The sequence below is a fragment of the Teleopsis dalmanni genome, chromosome 1, assembly GCF_002237135.1.
Source record: "Teleopsis dalmanni isolate 2A chromosome 1, ASM223713v2, whole genome shotgun sequence".
Taxonomy (NCBI): domain Eukaryota; kingdom Metazoa; phylum Arthropoda; class Insecta; order Diptera; family Diopsidae; genus Teleopsis; species Teleopsis dalmanni.
In genome coordinates, this window is record NC_051846.1 from 165,267,677 (window position 1) to 165,291,320 (window position 23,644).

Here is a 23,644-nt window from a genome sequence, read left to right on the forward strand (position 1 = left end):
TAAAATAACAAATTTTTCTAACAAAAATGTCTACATTGATGCGAAGATAATATTCAGCAAGAATTTCACTGCAGTTTTAGTAGTTTTTACTGTAGTTTTTATGGTTGGTTCCAAAATTGCTTGCCTCATAGGTTGAGGTATATATTTCGAGTAGCTGAATCTTATGAATCTTCAAACACTTTTAGCTTATTACAGGCAGAAGTGTTCTTAATTAAGATGTAAGATACTAAATATAGATTACACAATCTATATTTAGTAATTCAGGCTTTACTTTAAATATGTATAACTGTTTACATATATTTAAACAAACAAAGTTATTTCTGAAACGAAAAAACTGAACTGCCAACAAGAGTATTTGTTGTGCTAGCAACTCTTGCGGAATAAACCCTTCAAATAGCGATTCATAGATGGAAGAACTTTTCAATATTTAAGACTAGTAGCTCATTATAGTCTGCATAAAATTTCAAGTTCAGTTTATCGATGATAAGCATAATATAAATAGGCAAATAAAAGATTTGCCGCTAGCTTTAACAGTAATACTTATTGGTTTCTTAGCTATTGGTGAGAAGATGGCTAAAATACTTACTGCTCATAATACTTACTATTATTTTTGATATAGTTTTCCATATATCATTTCTGGCGAGTGCATAACATTCGCAGAGAATTTGGAATGCAATTTCTATATCAATTCCATAGAAAATTGGATTCTGTGATTGAGTGATTTTTTAAATAGATATTATCTTAGTTTACGCTGTTCTAATAAATAACTTAAGTATGTTAAAATTCTTTATCTTGAGCAACAGAAAATTTTCAGAATTTGGTGTGTAGGGTCTTTTAATCATTTGCCATTTACTACAAACTACTATACGTATTTCGGCAAATTCGCTTTTAATATTCGAAATATTAATGAAGCAGACAAGACTTCCAGTCACTTTCTCTGTGATTGCCCAGCCTTGATCTTTGCCAGGAGGAGGTCACTGGGTCGAGAACTACTCTCCCCTTCTGACCTTATGAGGTCCTTAATGACCGACATTCTGGCTTTCATTCGGAAGGTGAAATGTCTTCTGTTCGGTTAGCGTTTGTTGCAGCACAAAAGATCAACCATGGTCGCAGTGCTCCGCTCCATTGGGTACTCCGTTTATTTCTATTATTCCTATACTTAATATTAATAGAATATTATTAGGAATTCTTCTGGTGAAGGCAAAAGCGAATTTATTTAGGTTTATTTTTTTAGTTTACAAATATATTTTTGAAATACAATATCTTATTCTATAATGTCTATTATAGACATAATAATAATGTGTGTAAACAGATGACATTAATCTGTACTTAATCTATACTTAATATTAATAGAATATTATTAGGAATTCTCCTGGTGAAGGCAAAAGCGAATTTATTTAGGTTTATTTTTTTTAGTTTACATATATATTTTTGAAATACAATATCTTATTCTATAATGTCTATTATAGACATAATAATAATGTGTGTAAACAGATTAATGTCATCTGTTTAACTACATTTTCGTCCTTACCTGGAAACAACCATTAATTTTTTTTTTAGAATATTTATGTTTTCGTTTATTATGGAAATGCTTTTTATTTGACCTTAAGTATAAAAAAAGCTACATTTTTTATTTAAATAATTTATTTCCATTTATATAATATACGATTATATATTCGTATCTATAATTAAACAAGCTTTGAGATAATTGATTATATAAGTACATACGAGGAGTAATAAAAAAATTATAATTACTTTAGAAATTATTACTGATTATTAGAAACATCTTTTTTTTTTTTAATAAAGAATGTCGCTGTGTTTCTGTATTACCTACACTTTTATTTTCGTTGTATAGGTATTTTTTGCTCATGAATTTTATATACTCAGTACGACCCTACATTATCTCACCTTATAGGAGCTGATATGCTTATACTTTATTTATTTATCTGTTAGCGTTATTTCTGTCGTATTTCTGTTGCTGCTATCTTAAAAATATTGTCGTTATTTTTTTTTTACTTATCGTAGATGTTTTTGACTTCTATTGTCGTAGCGCTATTGTGTTTGGAGTGTTGTGAGTATAATTTCTTCATAACTTACAAAGCTTAAGCTCTAGGCCAAAGTATTCCGGCAAGCATTCGGGCAGGCACTCAGAAATTATTAAATTTGCCATTTAGTCAGCAGAAAACAAGCTTTCGCGTACGATCGTCGGCGATTAACGCTTTCTTACTCGCATATATATTATATATCCAGCTTGTTATTGGTCATATCGGTTAACGTTTCTCCGGACTTGTGTTAACTTCAATTGAAATTGAGTTAAATAATATTAATAAAAGTGGTTAGTAATTAATTTACTTATTTATACATTAATTTAAATACAAAATTGAATATATTTGTAATTAGAAAAATTATATTTATTAAATGATTGAATTGCTGCTGATGTGTCGTCTCTGGATTTAAAATTAAAATTTTATGAGTTAAAAAATTTTAAAATTGAATAAACTTGCTTCTTCTCGCACTTGTTTGCGCATTTCTGAAGTTGCTAATGAAAATGTTAATCATTTCGTCTTTCAGTAACATTAGCATCATTGAGATTGAAAAAAATCATACATAATAAAAATAAGTGCTGCTGTAACACCTGTGCATGCTGTTGCCGTGAACGGATGCTGCGTACTCACTGTAAAGGCACTCCATTAGCTTATGTACCGCATCGAATTTAAACTACTCGTATTTTGAGCAAACAACATTTTTCAGTGATTCTCTTCTTTTTTTTTTGTTCAAGAAATATTTATTTATTGTTTTTTCTAATTTTTTTGTGTAGCTACTTTGGCTTTTCTAATTTGACATACTTTCTAAAAATCTTTAAGAAAATATGAGAAGAAGAAGAAGTTAGAGAGACAAGTGACTAAAAGTTGCTATGCGGCTTTTAAGTCAAAGTATCTTGCTTGAGTATTGGAGACAAGCATATAAAACATATTTTCAGACTTGCCGACATTTTGGTCGTTAGCACTGTTGGTATTGTTGGTATTGTTGGTGTTACCATCATCTTCTGGGTCTCTTCGACAAAAGACATTTGTTTTTATTGTAGAGTTTCTGTGCCTTATGCTACTTTATAAAATTTTTTTTTCTCTTCATCACATGCCTAAGTTAGCATTGGCAACCTGCACGCCTGTGTATGTTAACCGAAGTAAGCAAACTAAACCTACTTAACTACTTCCAGTCAATTCTGGTTGGCTTTGTCACAGTTTTAAGAACGAATTTCTTGTTTTCTTTATTTGAATTTGAAATAACTTGCAATTAAGGCTCATGTGTCCAGTTTTTACAGGTTTTCATTTCTATATAATTTGTGCCAACTTGACGTTAAGAAAATTTCGCCTTATGTGGATAAATTATATATAATTAATGCTCAAAGAAATTGTTACCGTTTTTGTATTGTATTGATACATAGCAGCGGAAATACTTTTCAAGTTCATATCGCAGACATACACTATAAACCTTGTCCTATATATTTATTATGTATTATATTTTGTAGAAAGTAAAAAAAAAAAAACATTTACTTTTCTAATCTAAAGTTATAAATCGTTATAAATCAACAGTGAAAATATATATTAAAATTGAAATATAAAAAGTTTGTGTTCTGAAGATTGCATGGATTAACTGATGACAATTTTTAATTATTCATAAAACTGATAAAATTCCTAAAATATAAATATCTAGTGCGTTTTAATTTTTGTGTGCAAAAATTGGAAGCATTTTTTTTTTTGTTATTAAATTCTTGTGAAAATTTGATTTAAACTCTTCTTTAGGGATATAACCAGGTATTTTTCTATAGCACGCGTAATATTAATACTCAGCTAACTCATAAGGGACGTTCCCGAAACACTTCGCATAGAAAAATAAGATCACATTTCTTATAATTAATTGTGAAAAATGTTTGAAAATGAAAAAATTAGTTTTTTTGCTCTTGGTTTACCTTTTTTCATGCTAATTGCTAGCACTATTTCTGCAGATTAAGCAGCATTAAATAATATAATTTTGTGAAAAACAAGTGGTATCCATTAATGAAAGCAATTATATGTTTATTTGATAAATGAGGTATAAAGGTGGACCTTTAAGAAGCTCCATATAAAAATCTTCATATAATAAAATATCAGCTTTCTAATAATCAATTCTAAATGCAGAATTAAGTTATTCTTTTTATTTTGGTTATTTATAAATTAAAAGCATTGCAAGCATTTTTAAACTTTTAAGACATGATTATGTTTCGTTCTTAATTCTGTCTTTGTGCTATATGGTTGCACTTTTTGTTTGCAGTTTAGGGTGCACTCTAAATATATAATTAATAATTATTTTTATATGAAGTTTTTTATTCAAAAAAGCGATTCAGTGAAAGATAATGGTATCGGCATTTAGTGATATGGAAATATTTGTCTAAAATAATCGATTTTACTTTAATCCGTTGTAAAATCTGGACGCCACAGAAATAGGAATTATGTCAAATTTTAGGGAGGGAGTCAACCGATTTCTTGATATGACAGATAATTAAACTCTAAAATGTTTATATAAATAAAACTTTCCGATTTATTAAACTTGTGGGTTTTTATTTTATTATTTACGTTATTAAATATAAATTTTATATTATTTATGTTATATATTATGATACCTATTGAAGTTATTTATTATATATATAAAAGCTACAATATTATAGCTGCAATACAATTAAATACTATTGTTTTGATAGGTAATGATTTTAATTGTACAATAAAAGATACAAATAGTAAAATTTTTAAGAAAAAAATATTTCGAAAAAGTCAAAAATAATATTAATAAGATAAAATTCTATATAACATATTAAATTTAACAATGTATTTATTTACATTTAAAATTAAATGGATGTAATCAGTAGTAAGTTTTTGTAAATTTTGTGCTTTTTGTATTATATTCTATTTATATGATATTCTATTTGTAAAAATATGAGTAATTTTAAACGTGATTGTAATTTAACAGTCATCCAAAATACAATAGCTTTTAATAACCTTTATTGTGCGAAGAGGGAAGAAAATGCTTAAAAGAACATGCAATATAATCAACAATAATAATAACAATTATAAACATAACAAAAGTCGCAACTGATAGACGGACGGAAATATCCACACATATTTTTGACTTGTTCGTATGCCTTGTCTACTTTTTCATCTTGAACACGCAAACCCATCAATTTGAAATATGAGTTAAGATTGCTCGAAGCTAACTGAAGTGTTTAAATGCACATAAATCTTTTGTTTCATAGGCACACTTTATAATAATTAAGGAATCGCCTAAAGGCTTGCACGAGCTATTTTTAAATACTCTAAGTAGGGTAGTCATATTAGGTGCATCTCTATGTAATAAAAGAGTTTTCTTCTTTATTACCTACAAAATTTGTTAGAAAATTATTGGGTTGTTATGCATTTATTTATTGCGAATTGTTCTACATAATTACTCTGTAACTGGTGATTAGAATTTTTGAATCTATTAATTTTTCTTTGGAACTTTGTAGAGGCTATATATTTTCAAACACCTGATTTTGAATTTGCTTATGAAAATGTACCATTGTTACAGAATATTTTTACTGCGTTTGAAATAAAAATAAACACTTCAAAATATATATTTAACTAAAAATAGTAAGTTTTTTTTTTTTTCCTATTCCTTACCTCATGTTACTTAGAAGTAGCATTAAAGTAAGATCCTATTTTTAGTTTAACTCGAAATATATGATACCCAACAAAAGTCATATCTCAAATAAGCCTCAATCAAATAAGCCTATCAAAACCTCAATATCACAAAAGAACAAAAAAACTTATTCTAATATCTTAAGACATCATATAGCACCATTTTTGCAAAAAGATTTCGGTCATATTTTTAGAAAATCTGATTTATCTAAAATTTATTAATTCGCGTATCTTAGTGCCTTATTATAATAAAAACATTTTTTTGTAAATACATTTTGTATATATGTTTAGAATATGTATACAATTTATATATATATTTTGTATCATATATAGTTATCTTCCAAATGGCCTCTGAATTGAACCAAAGATATGTTAGATCATACGCAGGAAACTTTTGACAGTAAGGACAGTACTATGTACTCGCCATATAATTGTTAAAAACTGATTGTTGGTTAGGCAATAATAGTGGCGTTAGAGCGTCTTCCTCTGACGAAATAGCACATCCAGAGATGTTTAATATGATTATTTTTGAAGCCAATTTTCGTATTAATAAAGCATATTGTAGTTATAAAATCTTCATATATATAGCATTTGAGCGAAATAATTGATTTCAAAGCCTTCTATAGTGGAATAACTTAACTGAAAAGTACTTTCACAGTACTATTTCTTGTCCTAATTTTTGTCAACACTAAAATAAATATATTTTTAATATATTTTATTTAATAGAAACTACCAAAACCTCTCTACTAAATTTAGATTAAATTTAAATTAAATGCTCTTCCTAAATTTCTTATTGGTTTAGTTTTTGTAGTATGCATTACAATTTACCTTTAGTTTTATCTTTGTAAAAGTAAAGTATTGAGTCTTCTAAATCAAACATATAAATCTATCAGATAGTTAGGTTTTTTCCTTTTAATTAATATCTTAAATTAACAAAACGATCTGATGTTTTTTTTATTCTAAGTTTTCAGAATATATTTATTTGGAAAATGATTATAAAACATCTAAAAATACTTAAATATTATCATCGAAAATAATAAAGAAAATTCCCGCTGCCTTGTAATGTTTTACTAACATATATAGAGAAGATAATTTCGAATTGTATAATATACCATATAAGGCTTATTAGTCAATATCTTGTTTGATTTGCCGAAAAAGATATTACTCATACGTCATGTATTTCAAAAAAAAGTATGCGGCGTGATTAATTACGATAAAATATTTTTTTTTTAAACATTCTTTATTGATGAATATAATGTTATATGAATAATAAGTTCTTATAATAATAAAGTATTGTAATATATACTGTTGTATTTTAAGTTTGTATTTTCAAAAAGATAAGAAATTCTTTTATTTTATTACTACAAAATAATTTTAAATGGTTTATAAATAATAATAAATAATAATATAAAATAATAATATAAAATAATATTATTTAAAAATATTTAAATATAATAATGTGCATTTAAAAATATTAGAAATTTTTAAATTAAACTGTACATTTTGATAAAATTAATTTCAAATAAAATAATCTACTAATCTTGATATATAAAATTTCAAAAGAATTGTTTAAAAAATAACCAAAAAAATATTTTTAAGTATATTTGATTTTAAACAATAAAAATCAGATAAAAAATTCAGTGAGTTCAATAATTTATATTTTAAATTATTTTATATGCCAGTGAGTGCAGAGTACTCTACTCTGCACTCACTCTCTCTCTATCTTAACTTTTTTGTTGGACCCAGTCTCTAACACTGTTGTATCAATAAAACGTTGACTTTGTATCGTAAAGATTTTGCTGTTTAAAGTTCAAGGCGGTAGAAATACATGCCAGTGTCAGTATACATTAATGCATTTGTGCTAACAATTTCAAGTATTTGTATTAGTAGAAATGTTTGTTGCTAAGGTTAAATGGTTTTAACGAGTATATCAAAATATTTATTGATATAACTTTTAAAATGTGCAATAAAAAACCAAATAAAATTTTATTTTTGCAATTTTTATTTAGAAATCCAGTGCTCATGCTTATTTTACTAATATCTGAAGTACTTATTTGTAGCAATTAAATAAAGTTGTAAACACAAATTTTCGATAAAGAATTACTGATCTGTTGAAGGAATATATCTATTACATTCAAAGATTCAATTTCACATCAAAAACACTTTGTTAATATGTGGCTGTAGAGACTTTTTATGGATATAATGATCGACATTTATTTTTAGTAAATTTTCACTACCCAGCTGATGTGACATAGGTATATATCAATAATAAAAAAAAATTGATACCAAAAATTATTATTTTTGTAGCAAAATTCATAATTTTAGCACATTTTAGCGGTTGTTAAACGATCCATGCTGTGAAATGGCAAACCTTAAACTAAATGTATATTGCTTTAGATGAGAGTTTTGTTTGGCATATGCCACTGAAACAGTGGTTCTGCTAAAACAGTGGTTCTGCGAAAACAGTACCACTATTTTCACCAATATGTTATAAACAATATAATAAGATTCAATATTATTGTAAACAATTATTTTGCTGGCATTTTTACTTAAATTAAAAATTATTTGCTCAGAGATTTGTAATATTCATTAAATAATATTTTTAATTATTAATTTTAAATGATATATTAATTTTTTTTAGTGATTCATTGAAAAGACAGTTCAATAATTTTATAAAAAAGATCTAATTTTATATACATTTTTTTTTTTTAAGTAATTTCCTTTGATGTATAAATCACGAAGTATGCTGTTATCAAGAATGAATTTTTTTTAAATATTAAATCAATGACTACAAACTAAATAAATAGTTGTGTGCAACTAATCTTTACTGTGATTTCAAGTTATAAAAAGTGAGAATACACCTTTCGTTTCAGTCCGCTGAAACTCTTTTCAAATGATTCACATTGAAACTACGAGTATTGTATATAATTTCATTCTGAGCAATTTTGTTCTGATATGAATTGTTGTAGCAGAACAATTTTAGATAAGATTTATAAAAAAATTGCATTGCAGTTACTTACATAAGGTATACATACCTCTACATATATATACCATATATATATATATTTGTATATAATAAGTATATATATGAGCAATTTTAAATATGCGAAGAACTTTAAGTATCTTTGAAAAATGCTAAACAAATATTGTTTCTGGAAACTGCAATAGCTACTATTATACTTCTGGCGAACTTTGTAGTATTTTTTATTATTATTTTTGATAAATTCATAGTCATTCTGATATTTCAAAAATGTGTGTTCAGACGTTTGAAAAAATACATAATTATTTTAGTTTCACTTTAATTACAAAACTTATCTTACAAAGAAACCAATAAAAACACGTACTAACTGCAAATTGCTCATTATAATGAGAGTAATTATAAAACACGTTTCAATGTGTTAATTACTGAGTAATTTAAAAAGGGTTTTCAATAGTTAATTCTTTGTTTCGTTAATAATTATATAAAGTAATATTTATTACGAAAATAATTTTATAAACAAATATATTCATTATAATGTGCTAATAATAATATTTGTAATATTATATATGATAATAGAATAAGGTCATATTACGAAGTACTGAATCTGAATTATTACTTTTTTTATTGTTGTAATCCTATCTTAGATTTACACTTAATCACTTATAGTAAAGTAATTAATCGCCACTCTCATAATTTTCGCTTACACATTATTAAAAGACAGATTTTTCAAATATTGTTTTCCACAAGTTGGTTTTAAGAAACATTATTTTTTGAGAGAGTAGAAAGAGAATTTGAAGAAAGAGAGAGAAACAGAAATATCTAGTGCAAGATAACCTCGAACTGTAATCCGTTTTTGCCATCCGTTTTTTGCGTCTCTCTGGGAGAATAGATGGTTGCAAATTTGAGCTCAGCAGACTTAATGTCACGTTTCCACTGCTTAAGTAGCTAAGATTTTAGCGTTTCCATTGACATAAGTTACTTATTGCATGTGAAAGAGCTTTTATGTTTCAAAAAGTTCTAAGAAAGTTTTTGTTTATTTAAATAAGCTTCACTTAATAACATATCGCATATAAAATTAAATATATAATTGATATTTTAAATCATGTTTATATATATATTTTATATATCCATTAAATATTCAATTTTTAAAATCAAATATTTTATTAATTATTTACTTCTTTAGTGCTTTTGTTTACAGCTCAGTTGCTGTCTGTTCACATTTTACATATACAACATATGACAACTATTTCAAATTACGGTAATTTCCCTTGTGGGAAATTTATTTTTAACAGTTGTATTTGAAATTTTTGGTCTTATTTTTCTTACTTAATTTTTAAGTAAGGTAAAAAGCACAGAAACTCTTTTTATGCTCAACGAAATTTACTAAATAAGTTACGCTTATTAATTAAGCAGTGGAAACATACTATAAATTAATACAAAACTCTTGAAAAATCAAAAAAAGGAAAGACACTTCATTTTTGTTGCACAGAGTAATAATCTGTGTTACGTTATTACCAGAGATCCATATGCCTGCGAGAATAGCAGATTGTAAATTTGAGCTGAGCAGACCTAAATTAATATATAACTGTTGAAAAATTAAAAAAAAGAAAAAAAAACTTCATTTTTGTTGCATAGGGAAATAAACTGTAATCCGTTGTTGCCAGGGATTCCGATGTCTGCTAGAATAGTGGGTGCAAATTTTAGCTGAGCAAACCAAAATTAATATAAAACTTTTAAAAATTAAAAAAAAAAAGACTTCATTTTTGTTGCATAGGGAAATAAATTGTATTCCGTTGTTGCGAGAGATCCATATGTCTGTGAGAATAGTGGGTTGTAAATATAAGCTCGGCAGACCTCATTTAATATAAAATTGTTGAAAAATCAAAAAATAAAAAGAAATGACTCCATTTTTTTTTAAACAGCATAATATATCGGAGATATTACAATGCATCTATATTCAACTTAACCTTAAAAAAGTTGTACATGAGAACCTTTACAAAGCTATAATGTACTCAAAAACTGAAAATATCAATATGTTGCAAAATATTCTCTAATAATAATAAAATAAATAAAATAAAAAATAAAATAATAATAAAAATTTCATATATCTTTTTAATAAAAATTTATATTTTATTTTTAAATACCTAGACGATTCTAATTTTTATAAATATTCTTTCTATATTCTTTATAGGTTTTTTTTTTTTAAATGTCGTCTCAAGCTTTGTTTTATTGACCTGATTATTTATTTATTATTTAAAAACCTTTTAAAGCATTAACATGTTTTCCACTGAAACTGACAAGGCTAGTCACTTTTTCAAATCCCGAAGCTAACGTCATTTCTAGGCCGTTAAAATGACGTTTCACCGCTTTTCTAATTAAGTCAGAAGTAAATGCTTTTTTTTTTTTGTGTTAAACTGTGCCACATCAACAGTAAACACACAATATTATTTCATATATTTCCTTGTTTTTCTTTCTCTATTTTGTTTTTGTTTTTGTTTTTGTTTTTATGTATTATCCAATATTTTCTTATTTACTGTTTTAATTATTTAGCGTTTTAATGCCATTTCCGTTGCGCTAAAATAATTACCGCGTTTAGTCAACTTTGATATAAACATTTGCTATTTCAGGTTTTTGTATATTTTTTCTAGTTTTTCTTTTTCTCTTTTTCTCTTTTTCTCTTTTTGAATTTTTATTATTAGAACTTTAAATATTTAATTTAATTTTAATTTCAAGCAAACGAAAATTCAATATTAAATGCATATTAAAATAATTATTTTTTGTAGTGCAAATGATATATTATAATTATACAATAATTTATTTTTACCTTCCTAGCTATAGCACGTGCTCTTTTTTCACTCAAAAATATTCATGTTTTTATAGATAAATTTATTTGCAATATTCAATGCCATATTTAATACGTAATTCATCTATTTTTATTAATTAAAGTTTTTTATTTGATTAGTGAGTAATTTAATTCCCACAAATTATTAACACATACGTGCTTCATTTTATCAGCAAAAAATAGAGTTTGTATTTATTGTTTCTCATTAATTTTGTATCCATTATTTAGTATTTATGTGCGGTTAGGTGCAAGCGTCATCAATAATAATAATAATATGTTATATATTAGTAACGTTCCATGAACATATATACATATGTACATATATATATGTATGTATATACTTTAAATATGAGCAAAAAATATCTCGATTTAAAAGTACATATTAGGTTTTTTTTCTGATTCAGTGAAATTCAAGTACATAAAAATTTGTATTATATTTCATAATATATTTAATAACTCTTATTTATTGACACTCGTTTTTCACTTTATTTTTTTATTTATTATTTTTTGTCTAATTTCGCATATGAATAATTAGTAAACGCAAAATTTATTCATACAGATGTAGGCGTGGAAAAAATTTACTCATTAAAAACTCGAAAATAGCAATATTTCTTGTTATTTAAATATATATATATATATATATATATATATATATATATGTATAATTTTAATGAATATATTCATAAGATAATATAACGAAAACAATTTTGTCTGTTTAAAATTATACAAAAATATTTAAAATTTTGATGCATTTTTAAAATTTTTTGCTCTAGAGGATAATAAAACATATTTTTAAAATATAATTTAAAATAAAAATATTCGTTAATCATATTTTGTCGTATACATTGTGACCGAAAGGTTTTCGGAGGTTCTCATTTAAAATTCGCGCGCTGTATATTTTTCGATATTTTAAGTTTTATGTAGTTTGGCAGCACTGTCTTACTTACTATGCAAAAATGAGCGCGATCTGTCGGACAGTTCGTTTACGGCAGCTGTTGAAACCAGTTCACCTCAGTAGTGCGTTGCGAAAAAAACAATGGAAAAAAATATTGAACAAAGAGTTTGCATCAAATTTTGTTTTTCGAACGAAATTTCGTGTGCAGAATCGTTGCGAATGCTACAAAAGGCTTATGGGGAATCAGTTTTATCGAAAACTCAAGTTTATGAGTGGTACAAAGCCTTTCAGGACTGTCGTACGACCGTCGAAGACATGCCGCGTTCTGGACGACCTTCGACCTCTACCACCGACGAAAACATTGAAAAGGCAAAGGAAATCGTGTTCAAAAATCCTCATGTGAGTGTTAGAGAGATAGCACGAGAGCTAGGCATCGGTCGTGAGATGGCTCGTTTGATTTTGGTGGACAATTTGTGTATGCGACGTGTCAACGCCCGGCTTGTTCCGATTCACCTCAATTTGTTCAACATTATCAACGATTTTAAGGCCAAACATTCAATAAATACCATCGAACAGCCACCGTATTCACCTGATCTTGCACCGTGTGACTTTTTCCTGTTTCCCAACCTCAAATTACCACTCAGAGGAACGCGTTTTGAATCCATAGAAGACGTAAAACAGAATTCGCAGAGGGAACTCAAAGCCATACCGGAAAGCGCCTATAAAAATGTTTTGATGATTGGAAGAAACGTTGGCATTTGTGTATCGCTTCTAATGGAGCATATTTTGAAGGAGATAAAATAAATATTGATGAAGATTAAGAATTTTGCGTTTTATTTATTTATGACCGGAAACTTTTCGGTCACAATGTACATTAAATTTTATTGTTCTAAATTAGAATACACTACATTATTTTTTAATAATAATTTAAAAATAAAAAAACGTTGATTAATATAGATTTTTATAGTCACAATAACTTACGTTAGAAATCTTTAGAAGTTAACACAATTGAGAGGTAGAGAATATAGTGATCCCATACATTAACTTTTTCTAAATATATATTTTATAAATTTGAAACCCTCATATTAACGAGTAATTAAGTCAGGTTTTATACATCAGTTTTAATTAGTTGCACAATTTTCAAGCAATTTAAGGCTTCTTGAAGACCGTTAACCATCAAATTCTTTAAATCAAGAAAATCTAAAAGATATATCGATATATATTAAACAGTAAACGGATAAATTTGATATATTATACAGATTTTGTTTATAGTTCAAGTAAAAATTATTGCTACAAAATATAATGAAATAATTTTAAGGCTTAATTGACACATAAAACGGATCGATTCGATCAATCGACAGATATTAAAATCATAAAATAAAATAACATGGTTTTGACTTATTTCCTTAGGTAAACGATTTCAAATTTGAGCTTTGCAAAATTTTAATACAAATATGAGAGGAATTGGAATATAAATATATAAATATATTTTTTAAATAGATTTTTTTATTGATTAAGTAGTAAAAATCAATTATATGAAATTTTATTTAAGATTTAAAAAAATATTTATATGTTAAAAGACTCTTTTAACAAATAGAACGTATTTCTAATTTCACACATTCAATGGAACTTTTATTTTTCTATATTTTTTTTCCTTCATTTATTTTTTCGTTGCTTTTACAGTTGTAGAAGCTGTCCATATTATAATTATTATTGTCGTTCCAAAGTATATATTACTGCTTTCATAACCAAGAAATTATTTCTGCAGTTATTACTATTATAATTGATTTTGTGTTGTAAAGTATATATTGCTTTATACACAAATATTAATGTCAGTTAAAATTGAGCTCACTTGAAATAAAATTTATTGTTTGTAAACTTAATTTTGTTTATAATATAAATAAATAAATAACGACAAAGTAAGTTTATTTCATAGTGACAAATTTTATTCAAAATTAGTTTATTCTTTGAGATCTGTACATTTGAGCTTTATTATATTTGAACTTGCTGTGATTGTCAACATCTAACTTTGTTTGACTTTCCAATATCTGATATCCTCAATCTCATTTTTTTTTCTAGATTCAATGTGCTTATAGCACCTACTAACAGTTAATCGTCTATCTAAGCTATTATTTAGATAGATAACATCATCTGTTAAATGACTTGGTTTGTCATTTAGGGCCTCAATGATTCTTCTAAATCTGACTCTATTTGGTGCTTCAGCTAGCTCACTTTCGATAGTTCTTTTCCACGTAGCATAAGACCAGGTGTTATGCTACCTTGTGGATTTCATGCCAACACTTGTCTTGCTATGTAATCTCTCTCTAAGCGTATGGCTTATCCACTTTCACTTTCTCATTTTTATCTTATTTTGTGTGGCTTTTTGATTCGTTTGATTTAGCGGGCGTTCATTTGATATTCGATCTGGTCACCATATTTACAGAATTCTAGGTAGACGTGTAGACAAACACTTGCATCTTTCTCTCTATATGTCTGGAGTGTTTTTCCATGTTTCATAGGTTTGTGTTGAAGATTCGCAGTTTGGTCTACTTTCTGTGTTTACAGGGTCGCCATATGTTGTTCATATACAAAATAAAGAGAGGCTAAGTTATATGAAATAATTATAAAAATATTGGTTTTAGAAAACTAATTCTTCTAATAGGGAATTACATTAATGATATTATATGATATTCTTTATATGCATTTTCTCCTCCTCCACCTAATATCTTCCTAAGAGGATATTTGATGGATTATATGAGATATTTTATTTTCTGCACAATCTAAAATTTTTTCAAATATATATGTCGTTACATATTATGGCTTTCATATCATAGTTCAAAAACTTGATACTTAATTTATTACTTAATTTGAGTAATAAAAGCATACATACATGAATTAAATATTGGGAAAAAAAATTAATCAAGTAATTGAATTTAAATTATCTATACAAATTTATATTCGCTACGGGATTTTTTTTTAGAAAAAAATTTTACGCTATATACTCGTATATTAGAATTACTTATGTTATATTTAAATAAATATATAACCAATTTTCTTAAATTAAAAATTTAAAAATTTTTTTAACGCTAGTAAATAAGTTTTTATATAAAAAATTAATATATAAATTTAAAATTCTTTTGTTAAAATATGTAAGTGTTGCACATATATTTTGTATTAATAAAATATATTTTTTGCTGATAATGTTTGCACGTTTATTAAACGTTTTTTTATAAGTTCATTCAACTTAAATAATGGCATAATAATATTACGAACCTTAATGCAAATATTTGTATTTATTTTATTTTAAAAGTATTTATAACTGATAAAGTCATTGCATATGAAAAAAATCATTTTAAAATATTTTTATGTTCAACATTTTAAAATAATTTGTATATTATCTTCAATGTTCTCAAAATATTATTCAAAAATAAAATTTAAATTAATATGAGTATTAATAATGAAAAACAAAACAGTATTAGTTTTAAATAATATTAAAAATAATTCCTATAACAAATTATTAAATTTAATTTAATTATGAGTTGAATAAAATTGAAATTATTTAAAAATATGTAAAGTACCTAGAAAAATTCCCAATATTGAAGGTTTATTACGATAATGAAGTTTATCATGCAATTTCTATAATACCACCTTTTAGATAATAATTTTAACAAAATCTAAAATTAAATATTTTCCTAAACCACTATTGTTAACGTGTAGTTTTTTTGATTTTTTTTATTTTGAAATTAAAAAAATATTGGCCTATTGCTTATTGCATGTTTTATACTTTATTTTTATTTCCACAAATTTCTCATTTAATATTCATTCACGAAAATATTGGATTATTTTTCATGTTGTTATATTCTTTTTGTAATTTGTTTTATGTTTTTCGTTAGTATTTTTAATTTATTTTGGCATTTAATGACTTGTTGAAAACAATTTGATAAATAAAACGTGTCCAAATATTTCAAAAAGAAGTGAACTGAAGGCGCGTGTCTTGTCTATCTATATATTTGTAAATAGTATAATGACTTTACCGTTTCGCTAATTTAGTGCGTCAAACCACTTGAGGATCACACGTTCGGTAAGATATTGGTGACATTGTTTTAGAGTACTAATTGCTTTTCAATTAAGTGGTTATATAAATAGTTGTATATTTTATATACATATAAAATATTTTAGATATCACGAATACTTATATTTAACTGGGTATAGTTTCTTTTTACATAATTTGAAAGTATATATAATATACTCTTAGTACATGTGTACGGGCTTAAGTGGTATTTTGTATGTGCCAACAATTTCTTATGTTAAATACTTTTACATTGTAACAAATATGAGATATATAAAAGTAAAGAAATAAGATATAAAATTTTTCTATAAATAAATTAATTTGTATATATATTAATCATAAAGAGATTTATAGTTAGAGTTGACTTTTCGATAATAGATCTGTTTCAAGTTGTTATAGAGTTCATACCAAAAATTTTTACATAAGAATTAGGTGCGTGGTCAAGTTCTTGGAGACATGGAATTTTATACGCCTTGAAATGTAAATCTTTATAACGAATATTCGAATTGAACTTAAGAACTATAAAGAAGTCGAAATTCTTGAGAACAACGTCTAAATGTTGAAATGCAAATCTTTATAAGTCCAAGTTCTTGAGAACAAGCTCTAAATGATTGTACTCTATATTCAAACTTTATTGGAACAACGTAATTTTTTACGTATTGAAGTGCAAATCTTTATAACGAATATTTAATTTAGTGCTATAAGAAAGTCCAAGTTCTTGAGAACAAGCTCTAAATGATTGTACTCTATATTCAAACTTTATTGGAACAACGAAATTTTATACGTTTTGAAGTGCAAATCTTTATAACGAATATTCATTTTAGTGCTATAAGAAAGTTCAAGTTCTTGAGAACAAGATCTAACAAGATTGTACTCTATATTCAAATATTATTTGGTTCATAAGCTTTGATACTTCAAGCACTGTTTTTAAGTTTTTATAACAAATTAAGCGCTGTATGTCGATTACTTTGGTTATTATAATTTAAATTTTTTTTAAATTACTTTTTTTAAATTACAACTACTTCCGTTCATTTTCAAACATGAGGTATGAGCTATGAGGTTTAATATTATGAGGTATGCTTGAAATCTTGTTCTCAAGAACTTAGACTTTCTTGTAGCACTAAATTGAATAATTGTTATAAAGATTAATACTACTTTGAACACCTTGTATTTTCAGATAGGTCTCACTTCAATATAACATACAATACAATAATAGATATTGCGTTTAATTGAACTATTTTAATCGTTAAAGCTTTAGTATAGCGATATATATTAATAAAACCCTAATATACAAAACTGCAAACAAAAATTTCATTCATAATAAAAATAAGGTTTATTTACTCGCAAAGTACTTTACTTTACTTATCAGTATTTAGTCAAACGTATTTCCGTTTTTATTTATTTAAATAAATTTATGTATTATTTATATGTATTTTTTTTATTATCATGAAATACTTCAAGGTTCTGTTACCTTTATTAAGTATATAAAAATATTTTTAAAAAATATTTCCATTAACTTCGAAATATAAAAAAATTTCCTCTACTCGGCCTTTGATTGTTAAAACCGTTCCTGTGACAATTTAATTGTTATCAATGTACGGAATCATGTCAAAATATCGAAAGCATCACGTAGGCAATTTTACTACCAAAAACTCCAATAACAACAGTAAAAAAAACTGAAAAACTAAAGTTGAAAAAACTGAAAGCTAAAAAGCAAAAGTAAAATTAACAAATTCACTCGCTGACATCCATGAAATACAAAAACCTCAATTTTGTCATACCGTCTGCGAAATTTGTATACCAAACGTGGTTATGGCTTTTTCGGTGTTTCTCGTTGTATCTGGTATCTTTTTTATGTGTGACAATGACAGTTTATTGCCAATAATTGATTTCTTGGTAACTCGATGTGAGTGTATATATTTTTAAAATTTTGTTAAAATATTTACTAAACTTTTTTTTTTGCTTCTTCTTCTGTTAGTTAATTATTTCTGATTTTCTTTTCATAATTGTTTTAAGCCAAAATTGCCACATTGACGATGATTTTTTACTTTTGCTTTTTAAAAAGTTTATGTTATTGTGTTTGTTTCTATAGATAAGATAAATTTTTTTTATGTAAACAAATAATTTTATTAATAAATTTTGTCAAAGGGAATTATATAATTCCAATAAAATTTATTAGCACAATACGAACTTTGCTGCTTTTGCATCTTCTTATTTCATTTTGTAATATTTTTGGTATCGTTTTTTAAAGTATTTCGTCTTTAAAGTGAATTTAATCTCTTGTACTTAATTGGAACAATGCGTAATCAAACACAACAAAATAAATAATTATACCCTCAAAGGCGTTTAATTAATTAAATTTTTATTAATGTTAAAAAGTAACAACTTTGGAGTTTTTTTTTGAAACAATTTAAAAAAGTGCTATCATAAAGCAAAAAATGCTTTGTTAAGGTGCAATTCATTAAGAATTTAATTAAAGCAATGTGAGTTCCTGCTGTAGACGTACTTGTTACTTTACGAAAGATGTTTTATTTTTAATGTGATATTGAAATTATATTGTACAAAGAAATATTTGCTTAAGTCTTTGTTAGTTAAGTAAATTAACGTGAATGAAGTGTATTAAATTATTTAAAACATTTTATTTCATTTATTTAGAATACCATAATAATGAAATATTGTGATGTTACCAAAATATCACAAAGAAATATTTGCCTAATTGTGGTAGATTGTGGTAGAGTGGCCTATTGGCTGTTCCTTGGACAGCGCTGGTTTAGGGTAGAACTGTAAAAATTAATATGGTAGTTTTATTATATGTTTTGTTTAATATTATATATTATATTATGATTTTTTATTAAATTTTTCTGTCATATTATATTTTATATTTTTATGAATATTGTTGCAACTATTATTTTAGTATAATGTGAATATATATTTTTGCATATTTAAAATTTTATTTTATAATAATTTTATGTGTATTGTTTCGACTTTTGTACTACTGCGCACCTAAGATGTTTTGTACTTAAAAGGCCTTAGACTTTAATTAGCGTAAAATTTCGATCAAAACATATTAAATATTTACCGATATGCTGACATTATTAGATTAGATAATATTTATATGTTATAAGTGGTATCTGCAAAAAAAAAAAAAAATTGTTTTCGTTCAAATCACTTAAAAATTAAATGTTTGACAATATTATTTTGTAGTTGAAGGCATCTGCATTATTTTATTAAAAATTCCTATTTAATTACTACTACTATATAATAAATATATTTTAACGTTGAAGACAACAAAATATGTCATATATGTAAATTTAGAAAATGAAAGACAAACTTAATAAATATGTATACTTTAGCATAGGATCATTGCGTTTTTAAAACGTCTATAAAGTTATATAGGTTGTTTTACGGGAACATTCCGAAAAAGTTTGGAGAGAATTCTTTGGTCTAAGAAATGAAAAAAACATTTTAAATTTTTGCTCAGATACAGGTTGTCAAAAAGCAGTGTTTTCTAAAAAAAAATCCTTACTACATAAATAATTTAATACCAATTAATACCAATTTAATATGTTACCGAATTAATTGGTTATTCTACTGTAATGGATTAAAAAGTTATGGAGTTCCAAAGTTGAAAAACATAGTTATTAAGCAAAACCTTGGTTTTTGTTCATTTTTATAATCTACTTTTTCGAATAGCTCATATTTTTCTGAACACTTTTTTAAGAAAGAACACTTTTTTATATATACGACTATTACGTATAAATAAATATATAATATGTTATTTTCACTATAAAATTATTGTTCTATTACTTATTGTTTTCTCGCAATTAGCATCTGAAGCGAACGTGTAATTTTTTCGATAAAAACGCATACAATTTCATAGAGCGTGTAAGTAATTATGAATAAATTAAGAATATTTATTAAAAATTAAAATATATATCTTGCGTTAGAGTAAAATAACAGGAAAACGTTATTTAGCAAATCTCATGTATATTTAAATATATATACGTAAGATCTTAACATCTTAGGTCTTAATGCTAAATTCCATTGTTTGTCTAAATCTATTGACTATCTAAATACAATATTTATATAGATATATATAAAAATAAATAATATAATATAAAGAATTTTCAATTTAATTTAAATTTAATCTATATATATGTAGAAATAAATAACATATAAATATTTTATATTTATTAATATTTAAAATATACAAAAGAAATTTAAAATATATAAAAAGTTATAAAATATATAGGTTTTATAATAGCTACTTATTATCTTCCTATCTACCATACTATATCTATACAGTTCAAATGATATAATATACTTAAGTATATTAAGTTACATTATAAATAATTTTTTGATTTCTTTGAATTTAAGTACAAATTCATAAAATTGGTTAAGTTCAAAATGATTCAACATTGTAAAAATAATGGAATTGATTGAACTATAAATTTTAGGTCTATATGGGTAGTATAATAGTTTAAGATTGTTTTATATTAGTCATTCACAAATAAATGTCTTAGTTAGACAGATTCATTAAAAAACCTGTTCACACAGCAAATCATAATTTTATCTTAATTAGGGTTTTCATAATTGTTCTCGTAGTTGTGCTCGTAAATGAAATTGCCGAACAATATAGAGATCTTTTGTTTTGTTTGGCTTTAGTTTATGATAATTATTCACAATAACGCTACCCAATAAGCTATTGTGAATGACGTATTTAATTTCATTATGACTTTTTAAAAATGACCATTAAATCATAATTCTAAATTACGATTACTTGTGCTGTGTGAATAGGGTCTCAAGTATAAAAATTAATTTAATATAATTTTAAAAATAATTTTTTTTTGCTAAAATGTTTTAATTCACTTTAATTTTATTTTTTTGAAAAGAAAGTGGACAATGACAATAAACGTACTACGTGACTTTATACTAAAAATTGATATAATCCTATGCGCTGTCAATTTTGAATTTATAAAAAAATTTAAACTCTTGTAGATATAAAATTGTTATATAATTTGATATGCTAAAAATATACTATATATCAAAAATTGTATGAATCGATATATTGTAAAATGTTTTTTTATTTTACTTGTTATATATCTTTTATTGTAATGATTTAAATTCAATGCCTATGATAAAATAAGCAATAATAACGTTTAATAAATTGAATAATAAAAATGGGGGCAAAAAAAAATTAAGGGTCAAAATTATTATCAAAAAGAAAAATTATCTGTTTTTATGATTATTAATTACTAGAACCTTGACTAATTATTGCTTGGGTATTATCAATAATTTTTTTTTTTACAAGTGTAAGCAGCTTACGTCATCAAACGATGAGGAATGAACGATAGCCTTAGTTTTTTGTTTATATTAATGGGACAGTTTTTTTTATACGGCTTAACAATTTTATAGACAAAGAAAATATGTAAATATTTATTCATAGTAAATTAAGAAACGTAATATATCTTATTTTTATTCAAAATAAATTTACAAGTTATATTTTTTAAAAAACAAAAACCTGAAATAGGAGTATCAATTTTAAAATATTTTTGTAATAAAAACGCCTTAAAAAAATTTGTTTACATTATGTATAATTAATAAATACATTTTCTGTAAATTGGTTTTTTGTTGGATTTATAGGTATATACATAATTAATAAATATTTAAAATATTTTTATTTTTTAATTATTATTTTAAATAAGTTCTTTAATAGTGCTATTAAGGTTTTAGATCAGTGTTTTTTGGTATGTTCCACTTAGAATATTTAAAAATGTATATGCCCCTTCTACATAACATACATAAAGATTCTGTAAAAAATGTGATTATGGACAATAAAATTTTTACATCAAAATGACAAGCTTTACTTTTGTTATTTTTTACAAATAACCCTTTTGTTAGAAAGATTCGAGTTCAGTTTCTGGTGATACCAAAGCACCAATTTAATCAATGTGAAATCGCTCCCTGTTACAAACGATCTCAACTATCTCCCTGTTGAGAAACACTGCTCTAGATTTAAATTAATAGCAACGTGATATATTGTTGAATATTATGTTTTCTGGTTCCAAATGTAGTTCACCACCCATCAAATGGATTACAAAACAACAACAATATACTGTCTAGCATTGTTTAGAACTTTTATAACAGCACTGTCTGGTATCTCTATCTTAAAAATCTGTCGATGATTTGTCGTTGTCATAGAAATTGTATTTATAAAGTAAAAACATCATCATACTTCAAAATAAATCTGAGCGAGTTTAGTAATTAACTAATACATAACTTAAACTTGATACTAGACTTGGAAAAATATTCGTGCTTAGATTGTTTTTTGGTTTAAGCAAGTTTTAAGATTTAGATTAGTATTCATTAATATAAAAAAAATCTTGTTCTTATTATATGCCTCTAAAATCAATTTAAGATAAAAAAAATTTCATTAAAGGAATTTCAAATTTTATTAAAAATTTTTTGACAAAACAAATGTCAAAATCACGTCAACGTGACCAATACACTATATGTATATCATATTCAAAAATACGAGTGTATCTATTTATATTTATTTTCTCTATTTTATTTTTTTAACTTAAAGCGTTCTATATACAAAAATATATTTGTATGTTACAAATATATTTGGTAAAAATAAAATTTTAAAAATTATGTCATATTTACCGCTTATAAATCATATTTATTTAAAGTATTATAAATTTCTTTGTTTATATTTTTGTTAAATTGCTGTCATCAATGAGCTTCCTTTTCCCTATTAGTTGCCAATTTTTTAAATGCCCTCCTCGTCATCGTTTTCATTTGGTATCATCATCATTACAACCGAGTATCATTATAAAACATAAGTTTTCATTCCAACTAATAACTATGTTTAAAACTTTGTACGATGATTTCATTATTTTTTATGACGATACTTAAATAAATTTTTCAATTTTATTTTTGGTTCTTAATATATAGTTTTTAAGTGTTCGGCCAACAAATTAGTTCAAGTTCATTAAAAAAATAGAAAATATTAATCCTCTAATGCCAATGAATTATTGCTAACACTACGTTTTTTTAAAAGAATTTATTATAGGAAATATTTTTATCTTTCCTTAATAAATTATAAAAATGTCAATTGTGGTCAAAATTATATTTTTCATTTTTATAT

The 23,644-nt window shown here is 25.0% G+C and overlaps 1 protein-coding gene across 4 annotated transcripts in view; it reads left to right on the forward strand.

Moving 5' to 3' along the window:
- LOC119669895 (moesin/ezrin/radixin homolog 1) overlaps positions 1-23,644 on the forward strand; it is a 67,872-nt gene that overhangs the window by 10,498 nt on the left and 33,730 nt on the right. The window contains exon 1 of one of the 4 annotated variants that reach the window (XM_038079943.1): positions 2,172-2,335. The exons of the other annotated variants lie outside the window; for them this stretch is intronic. The gene's annotated coding sequence lies outside the window, so the exon portion shown is untranslated. Of the gene's footprint in view, positions 1-2,171; positions 2,336-23,644 lie in introns of those variants that run through there. 4 annotated transcript variants of the gene reach the window in all.